We start from the raw sequence: 8,980 nt of genomic DNA, 5'->3' as shown, positions 1-8,980 counted from the left end.
TAAGCTATGCAGTATAAGAAGTTTGTTTCTCAGATTTTAATATCTGTGTTTAATTTTAAGAATTGAAATCCCATTTGTTTATCTTTTAACAAGTTATTAAATCTAATGGAACCTTTCCTGATTTGGGTTTACTGGTCCAGCCAGAAATGGTTTCTTCTCACAGTAATGAAACACTTATGCACAGTACAACAGTGTTTTGCTTACAGCATTACACTCATGATGGACATTTTATATTTTTAAGTAGTCAAGTGTTGACCAGTTCTGCAGTGAAACTCACAACAAGATGAAAAATTAATATCTCTGAAATATGTATTAGGCTAATTTCAGGCCACAGATACTAAATGCATTAATCATAATTGCTGGCTTACAACATGGTGCTGCTGCAGGGCTGATCTTTGTTTGTTTTGGAGGCTTTCATACTGAATTTCAATAATATCCAATATTCAATAATGTTTGGATTTCTTTTAAGTTTTTGTCCTTAATCCTGAGTTTCCTGGGGGAAGGGGGGGTTGGAATGTTTACTTTTGGGGTAGTTTATGCTTTATACAATATGCCATTATGCTTTATACCTTAAGCAACTGATATTTCTTTTCAGCCTTAACTCTGCCTTGATGTGGGTTTTGGTTTTGTTTTGGTCTGGAAATTTTAATAGCTGTTATTCATTTTGAGGCTTTTCATCCAAATGGATTCCAGTGTATTTGAAGCTAAGGTGCAAGTTATACAATGAAAATTTGTAATTCAGCAGGGAAATGCAGATACCCTGAAGCAGAAATTCATCAAAAGTTTTAAGGCAGCATCCAACTGTATAGGAAAAATATGTTTAATTGGAGCTAGTAAAGCTGAGATAATTGTCAGATGTGCAGTTTGATAGGAGAACAGTTTCATTCTTCTTTCGGCATGACAGTGGTGGGGAGGCAGGAAAAGAAAGCTGTGGTATTCAAATATTCAAAGCTATTAATTTTCTTGGAATGAAAATAACAGTGTGCTTGTCTTTGATCAACCATTTTTAATGCTAGCGTTATTCCAGATTCTGAGATCAAAATTCCGTGCATCAAAGATGATTTCCAGAGAGGAGTCATCCATATCTACACACATACACATGCACAAGAGTATCCTGAACGCTGGAGAATCATCAACAGATAGAGAGTACGCCTTCATTCTACCAAACAGTTTTGGGATTTCAAAAATGTTAGGAATAAGAGGATCCTTGAGAACAATACATGCTGTGTATCAACAAATACATCGATTTTTTCTTCCATATTTGCACCCACTTTTTATTTAAAAATTAGTTTATGTAAATGAGTACCACATATCAGATAATTGACAGCTGAAGTAATACAGTACATACTAAAGCACATACAAATAAGTTCTCTTTAATTGGATTTTTGAGACAAGCATGCATTCCAAAATGAGTGCCTTTCATGTTTTAATGAATAAAAAATTTAATGAACACAATTTTTTAATCTAGCAATATTTGCCAATATATTAAAATTACAGAATGCTAAAATGCTGAATTATGCTTGAACTTCTTCCTTATCCTGTTCTTCTGCTTTTCTTTTTTTAAGTGTTCCTGTATGCTTGCATTTCTCATGTATGCAAATTGCATTTTTAAACAATTTATACATACTGATATCAACAAAATCCTAAGAAATATATGCATATTTGTGACAGTCAAATACCAAGGATTAAGCTCTAATTCCTGATAGAGTACCAGATTTCCTTACTGTGTGCAGGCTTGGAGAAAAGCCATTCATATTTATTCTGTGATTACTGGGACAAAGGTGCTTCATTATTCTATCAGACCTTCTCCTTTGAAGTTCCCTTCGAATGTTTGGTAAGCAATAGAATTACAGCTTCCATAAATTACTTTTCTTGCCTGAAGATTGAATGGTTGCATTTCTGGCAAGAGATGAGGTACACCTGTCTCAAAGGAGGAAAAGGGTCTTTGCTCAGGAATTACCACATCTCATTGAAAGAGCTTTAAACTAGATTTAAAGGGGGAAGGGGATAGAGATAAACCTCAGTTCACCACACTGCTGTTTGAGGGAGAGTGTGTTAATGAGGTCCTTCAAGTCTGCCATCTCAGTGGAAGTGGTGGATGGAGATCCACGTGGCAGCAAAGACACAGGGGTTATTGATGTGTTAGAAACCATAGAAGTGCCTGAGAGCGGTCACATGGGAGTAAGAGCTTCTCCCTAAAAATAAAGGCAGCAGGATCAATAACCCAACTGTAGTACATGTACACCAATGCACACAGCGTGGGCAACAAACGGGGAGCTGGAAGTTACTGTGCAACAGGAAAGCGGTGATACAGTAGCCATCACAGAGACATGGTAGGGTGACTCACAGAACTGGAGTGCTGCAGTGGATGGCAATAAACTCTTCAGAAGGGATAGGCAAGGAAGGAGAGGCTGTAGGGTAGCCCTGTATGTTAGGGAGTGTTTTGGTTGTCTAGAGCTGAATAATGGTGATGATAGGGTCCCAGCTGACTGCAGGTTGGCCGATGCGATGCCCGTTTACAAGAAGGGCCAGAAGGAGGATCCAGGGAACTAAAGGGCTGTCAGCCTGACCTTGGTGCTGGGGAAGGTTATGAAGCAGATCATTTTGAATGCTACCACAGAGCACGTACAGGACAACCAGGGAATCAGGCCCAGCCAGTAGGGATTTAGGAAAGGCAGGTCCTGCTTGACCAACTTGATCTCCTTCTGTGACAAGGCGACCAACTTAGTGGATGAGGGAAAGGTTGTAGATGTTGTCTACCTGGTCTTCAGTAAAGCCTTTGATACCATTTCCCACATTTCCCCTGGAGAAACTGGCTGCTCATGGCTTGGACAGGTGGAATCTTCACTGGGTAAAAAACTGGCTGGATGGCCGGGCCCAGAGAGGTGGGGAATAGAGTTATATCCAGCTGGTAGCTGGGCATGAGTGTTGTTCCCAGGGCTCAGTATTTGGGCCAGTCCTGGTTAATATCATCATTGATGACCCAGATGAGGGGATCAAGCACACCCTCAGTCAGTTTGCAGATGACACCAAGTCAGCTGGGAGCATGATTGGCTGGAGGGCAGGAAGGCTCTACAGAGGGACCTAGACAGGCTGGATCCATGGGCCAAGACTAATGGTATGACGTTCAACAAAGTGAAGTGCCGGGTCCTGCACTTGGGTCACGATAACCCCAGGCAGTGCTACAGGCCTGGGCCAGAGTGGCTGAAAAGCTGCCCAGCAGAAAAGGACCTAGGGGGTTGCTGGTCGACAGCTGGCTGAACATGAGCCTGCAGTTTGCCCAGGTGGCCAAGAAGGCCAATGGCATCCTGGCTTGTATCAGCAATAGTGAGGCCAGCAGGACCAGGGCAGTGATCGTCCCCCTGTACTCAGCATTGCTGAGGCTGCTCCTCAAATCCTGTGTCCAGTTTTGGGTCCCTCACTACAAGACATTGAGGTGCCAGAGCCTGTTCAGAGAAGGGTAACAGAGCTGTTGAAGGGTCTGGAACAGGAATATAATGAGCAACTCAGGGAACTGGGGTTGTTTAACCTGGAGAAAAGGAGACTCAGGGGGGAATTTATTGCTCTCTACAACTGCCTGAAAGGAGGTTGTAGTGAGGTGGGGCTTGGTCTCTTCTCCCATGTAACAAGAGAAAGGATAAGAGGAAATGATCTCGAGTTGCGCCAGGGGAGGTCTGGATTGGATGTTAGGAAAAATTTCTTCACTGAAAGGGTCAAGCACTGGACCAGGCTGCACAGGGAAGTGGTCGAGTCACTGTCCCTGGAGGTATTTAAAAGACACATAGACATGGCACTTAGGGACATGTTTTAGTGGTGGACTTTACACTGCAAGGGTAACAGTTGAAATTAATAATCTTAAAGATCTTTCCAACCTTAATGATTCCATTGTATTTAAGGTATTTATTGAAATCCCAATATAAAACATTTTGTATATCATACCATAAATTAGGTTAAGATAAAATTATAAAAACAAATACTTTAAAAACTACAAAACCAGACAAAATCTAAATACTACAGAGTTGAGCTAGTATCATTTTAGGATGCAGGTCCCAAAGTGGTGAAAATTATTAAAATATGGGGTGGTAAAATATAAGATTAATTGCGTGCACATAGAACTTTTTTCTTGTGTCAAGTCTTGAGGAACTGACATCGGAGAGTATCCAGTTAGTTGAAAGACTTTTCTGGAGTTAAAAACAATTATTCTAAACCTTTAAGGAATTAATGAAGGATCTTGTTCCTTGGAGTGTATTTTTATGAGATCTAGTTTTACTTTTCAGAGCCTCAGAATAATATCCACAAGGAAATATGTAATTTAGGAAAGTTAATTTTGACCCTCAGATGAAACTTTTAACATATGAAATATTTGCTGTGACATTTCGTTTGTTTTTAATTATGAAAAATTGCTTCATAGAGGGCTTTCTAAAAACTACAGTATTCTGGGAAGTAGCATGGTCCAGTGGATAGGTCACACGACTGCATCTCAGGAGAATGGGCTTTTCTTCCTGGCTTTTCACAAACTAGAAGTGCATAAATTTTAGCAAGGCATTTCTGCCAGAGTTAGTGTCTGTTTCCTTCTATGAAGTAAGAAGATTGATCATTAGCCTTTTAAAAATACAGATGAAAAAGGATATGTAAGTATTACCGGTTTTATTCACTAAAGATCATCACCACACTCTCAATTTGTCAGATGTTACCACCTTAAATAACAATTGTTAATAATGCTGTTAGCAAAAAATGTTTACTCTGTTTTGCATAGTTTGTCTGTTTAGATCATCACAGACAGGAAATGGCTGAGCCCTTTGAGGGGATTATAAATATATCGTTTTCGGAACCCTTCATTTTTAATTGAAACATGTGTTCAACTCCTATGTAAATTTGTCCATCATTTCCTGTGTGAATTTCTGTTTGCTTTAGCCCAAATTACCTTAGGGCTTATGTATAACTGCAGTGGCATTACTTTATTATAAAAGGAAATTAATTTATGTGCCTGCATCTAATGGCAAGCAATCTTTAGTAATTACAACCATCTGAGCTTTCTTCTCCGACTGAAGACAAGTTGCATTCAAATCATTTGAGATTAGAATTGATCTTATATTTTAAATCTGTTTCTAAGGGAGGCATTTTCAGTCTGAGTTCTTCAAAGCTGGAAATCCAACTAGAGAAATGTAAAGGTGTCAAAATAGCAGATATTGTTCCAATTTAAACAAGGTGTATGTATTCTATATGGTGATACAAACTCCAAACTAGCTCCTCATTATACCAAGTTTTTGTTGGAGTTCTTCCTTTTCCATTTTGAAAATTTTTCTTTACAGCTAGGTAAAACTGTGAGAGTGGCAAAAAAGGTTTAACACAAATATTTATGTAAATCATCATCTGGGGACAAATAACTTGTAAATAACATCTATACCTATTTAAGAACAAAGAATGACTGTGTGAGTACTCAGGTCTCTATACAGTGTTTAACAAAATAATGCCGAGATGCCTGTACATTTTCTGACTGTTTCTGAATAATAGCAGCATATAATAATTTTTACTTTCTATTCTTGGTTCATCTGTCAAACAATATTTGGCAAGTTGTTATTTTCTCTATGGTGAAAACTATTTGTTTTGAATTATTTCTTACCACTTATCTTTGGAGACAGGATCTTGCATTTCCCAAATCAACAGTGTCATCTCTGCTAGAGGTAAGATAGAATGTTTGTTTTTAAAAAATTATAAACACAATAAAGATAAAATGCTTGTCCTAACAAACAGATAGTTTTCTAATAACTTCACTTTTACTTTCAGGCTTTAACAGATTTTAACTCTGCAGATCTGGGATGTTACTTCATTGTTGACTGAGGTGCTCTAATCCGAATTGCTCAGTTGTTCTGATTGTGCAACTGTATAACGTAGATGATTTAAAGAGGTCCGTCCATTTCAGTGTGATGAAATGAACTGTAGTAAGATGTTGCATAACTAGGAATAGCTATCTAAAGTTTAACTTACCTGTTTTAAGGTAAGGGTTTTGCTTGCCCCAGCCTGTGTACTGGATGGGCTGAGCAAAACAGGCTCGAGAAACTTAACTTGTGGGGTTAACATAGGGGAACTTACCCATGTGAACCCAGTGGTGTTCCCGTTAGTAGAACAGAGGAAATAAGGCAAGAACTGTTTATTCTGCTGGCAATCATGGCTTAATAGGATAAAGACTTATTTTATTTGAAGGGCTAGAAGGACCAAAGGAAACAAATACAGATCTTAATTTTAGACTGAACTTGCTCTATAGAAAGGTATTGTCTTTAAAGGTAGTTGAACTTTCTGCTTTCTGCCATATGTTTGGTTGTTGGGGGGTTGGGTTTTTTTAATTATAGCAATTTCAGGAAATTTGTTTGTGTTAATTGACTCCTCATAAATATTAAAACCTTTCATTTCTCTCTGAAATTCCTTGACGAAATTGTCTGGCTGTGAAGAGCATCAGATTTTCCTTCTAACAGGAAAAAAAAGCTGTGTAGTCCTCTTGTCTGTGCCGCTGCAGAAAATGAGCCAAAGAATTGAACTATGGCCTCTGTCAGTGCTGTATGTTCACTTGAATGCAATGCTTCTCCATTAAAGATTTTTTTTTGTTCTAACCGTTTGTTAGCTTTTTAAAAGGAGACCTGAGGATGTGACTCAACCTTGCAGAAGGAAAGAAAAATGACATGTAGGCTGTTCTCCTGTTCTGAACTTACAGCACACCTTTGCAGAGGACTCAGTATTTTTACCAAATAAATGTAGAACCACTGTACTGTGCATGGGAAGTCACAGTGACCTGTGACCGTTCTTGGATTTGTAAAAATGACATCCTGCATGTAAGTAAAACAAAAAAGCAACCTACCCCCTCTAATGAAATTTAAATAATTTCAATCCAAAGGAGAATAAAATCCTGTTCTTTCCTCTCCACGTATCGTAGGATGTGGGAACAAAATGCTACATATCCTTGTTGATATGAGATGGGAGTTTGAGATGGTGGATTCAGGTTTGCAGACACTGGTATGCAAACAAGTGAAGTGTGCATAGGAGGACAATAATACTGCTAGCTCTCCATTTTAATAGATACTTCAATCATTTTGTCACTTAAAGGTCTGAATATGGTGATTCCTATCATCTGTTGATCCAAAATGAATTAGTGCTCAGTACAATTTCAGAAACTAAAGTGGTGAGCATCAATATTAAACTTCTTGTTTTATGGTAACCTTTTTTTGTCTAAAAATAATGCTAGCTGAGGAATAGAAGATGCAGCAGCCAAACATTTATATCTTTACTTCATTTATTACAGTGTTAGTGCTGAATGGGCTTTACATAGTCATAGGCATCAGTATTTGGACCAGTCAGTTTAACATCTTCACTGGTGACATGGACAATGGGATCGAATCGAGTGCACCTTCAGCAAGTTTGCCGATGACACGAAGCTGAATGGTGCGGTCAGCATGCAGGATGGGAGGGATGCCATCCAGGGAGACCTTGACAGGTTTGAGAGGTGGGCCTGGGTGAACTTTGTGGAGTTCAACAAAGCCAAGGGCAAGGTCCTGCACCTGGCTTGAGGCAATCCCAAGTACAGACTGGGCAGAGAACAGATGAGAAGCTTGACATATCTCAGCAATGCACTCTCACAGCCCAGAAGGTCAACCACGTCCTGGGCTGCATCAAAAGCAGCGAGACCAGCAAGATGAGGGAGGTGATTCTGCCTCTCTACTCCACTCTCATGAGACCCCGCCTGGAGTGCTCTGTCCAGGTCTGGGGCCCCCAACACAAGAAAGACATGGAACTGTCGGAACAAATCCAGAGGAGGGCCACTAAGTTGATCACAGGGCTAGAACACCTCTCCTATGAAGCCAGGCGAGAGAGCTGGTGTTGTTCATCCTGGAGAAGTGTTGTAGTTTAGATTCTCTTGTTGAATTTCCCCATGCGACTATGGGTTTTTGGGAGGCGCTTGCCAATAGCGCTGTGAGGTCCAGCTGCCCCTGGGGAACCAGCCACGGGATGGGCTGGGGAGCAGACAGAGGGGAAGACGAGATCCCAGGAAGAAGGGGTCTCATGATAACTAGGTGGATTAAGGGGAACCAGGAGTTCCAGTTTCGCTCTCTTTGTCCTGAGACTGCTGTTGGGAGGGAGCTGCCAGGAGCCACGGGAGGACCTGTTTCATGCTCCTGCCTTGCACATCCTGCGCCACTCTAGGCCTGTGCCCATCAGAGCTGTCTCTCCCCGAAGCCCCCTCCACTGCCTGCCGTCCCTCGCTGCATGGAGCCTGTGCCATCCCTTGCCCGCTGCCATCTCCAGATCAGCAGCCATTTCCACCAATCAAGACTGCAGCACCTGCCTGTGCCGCAGTGTCCGGAGTTGCCACGCATTTTTCCCTGCCTGCTGCCCTGCGCTGGTTTCCTGCCTCGGGGACCATGTGCCTGCTCCAGGACTCTGTTGTTGCCTCTGCAGTGTGGAGGCATAAGAGTGCCTTTTGGGTGACATTTTCTCTGTATTTGGTTGTTGTTTTGTTCTGGTTTTTTCCTGTTCTCCATTTTTTTAGTAAAAACTGTTACTCGTTTCTATTCTTTGCTTGAAAGTCTCATAATTTTAAAATTTACAGTAAGTCTGGGAGGGAGGGGTTTCTATTCCATCAGAGGTCCCGCCTCCTAGTATACATTGTCTTTAAACCAAGACAAGAAGGCTCTGAGGAGACCTTATAGCAGCCATCCAGTACCTAAAGGGGCTACAAGAAAGATGGAGAGGGACTGTTTACAAGGGTTTGTAGTCATAGGAAAAAGGGGAATGGCTTTAAGCTGAAGGAAGGTATGTTTAGATTAGCCATTAGGAAGAAACCCTACTGTGAGGGTGGTGAGGCACTGGAACAGGTTGCACAGAGAAGTTGTGGAAGCCCCATCCATCCCTGGAAGCGTTCAAGGCCAGGTTGGATGAGGCATTGAGCAACCTGGTCTAGTGAAAGGTGTCCCTGCTCATGGCAGGGGGC

The sequence above is a fragment of the Corapipo altera genome, unplaced genomic scaffold (assembly GCF_003945725.1).
Source record: "Corapipo altera isolate COAL_440 unplaced genomic scaffold, ASM394572v1 49, whole genome shotgun sequence".
Lineage (NCBI taxonomy): Eukaryota > Metazoa > Chordata > Aves > Passeriformes > Pipridae > Corapipo > Corapipo altera.
Note: the sequence above shows the minus strand (reverse complement) of the source record.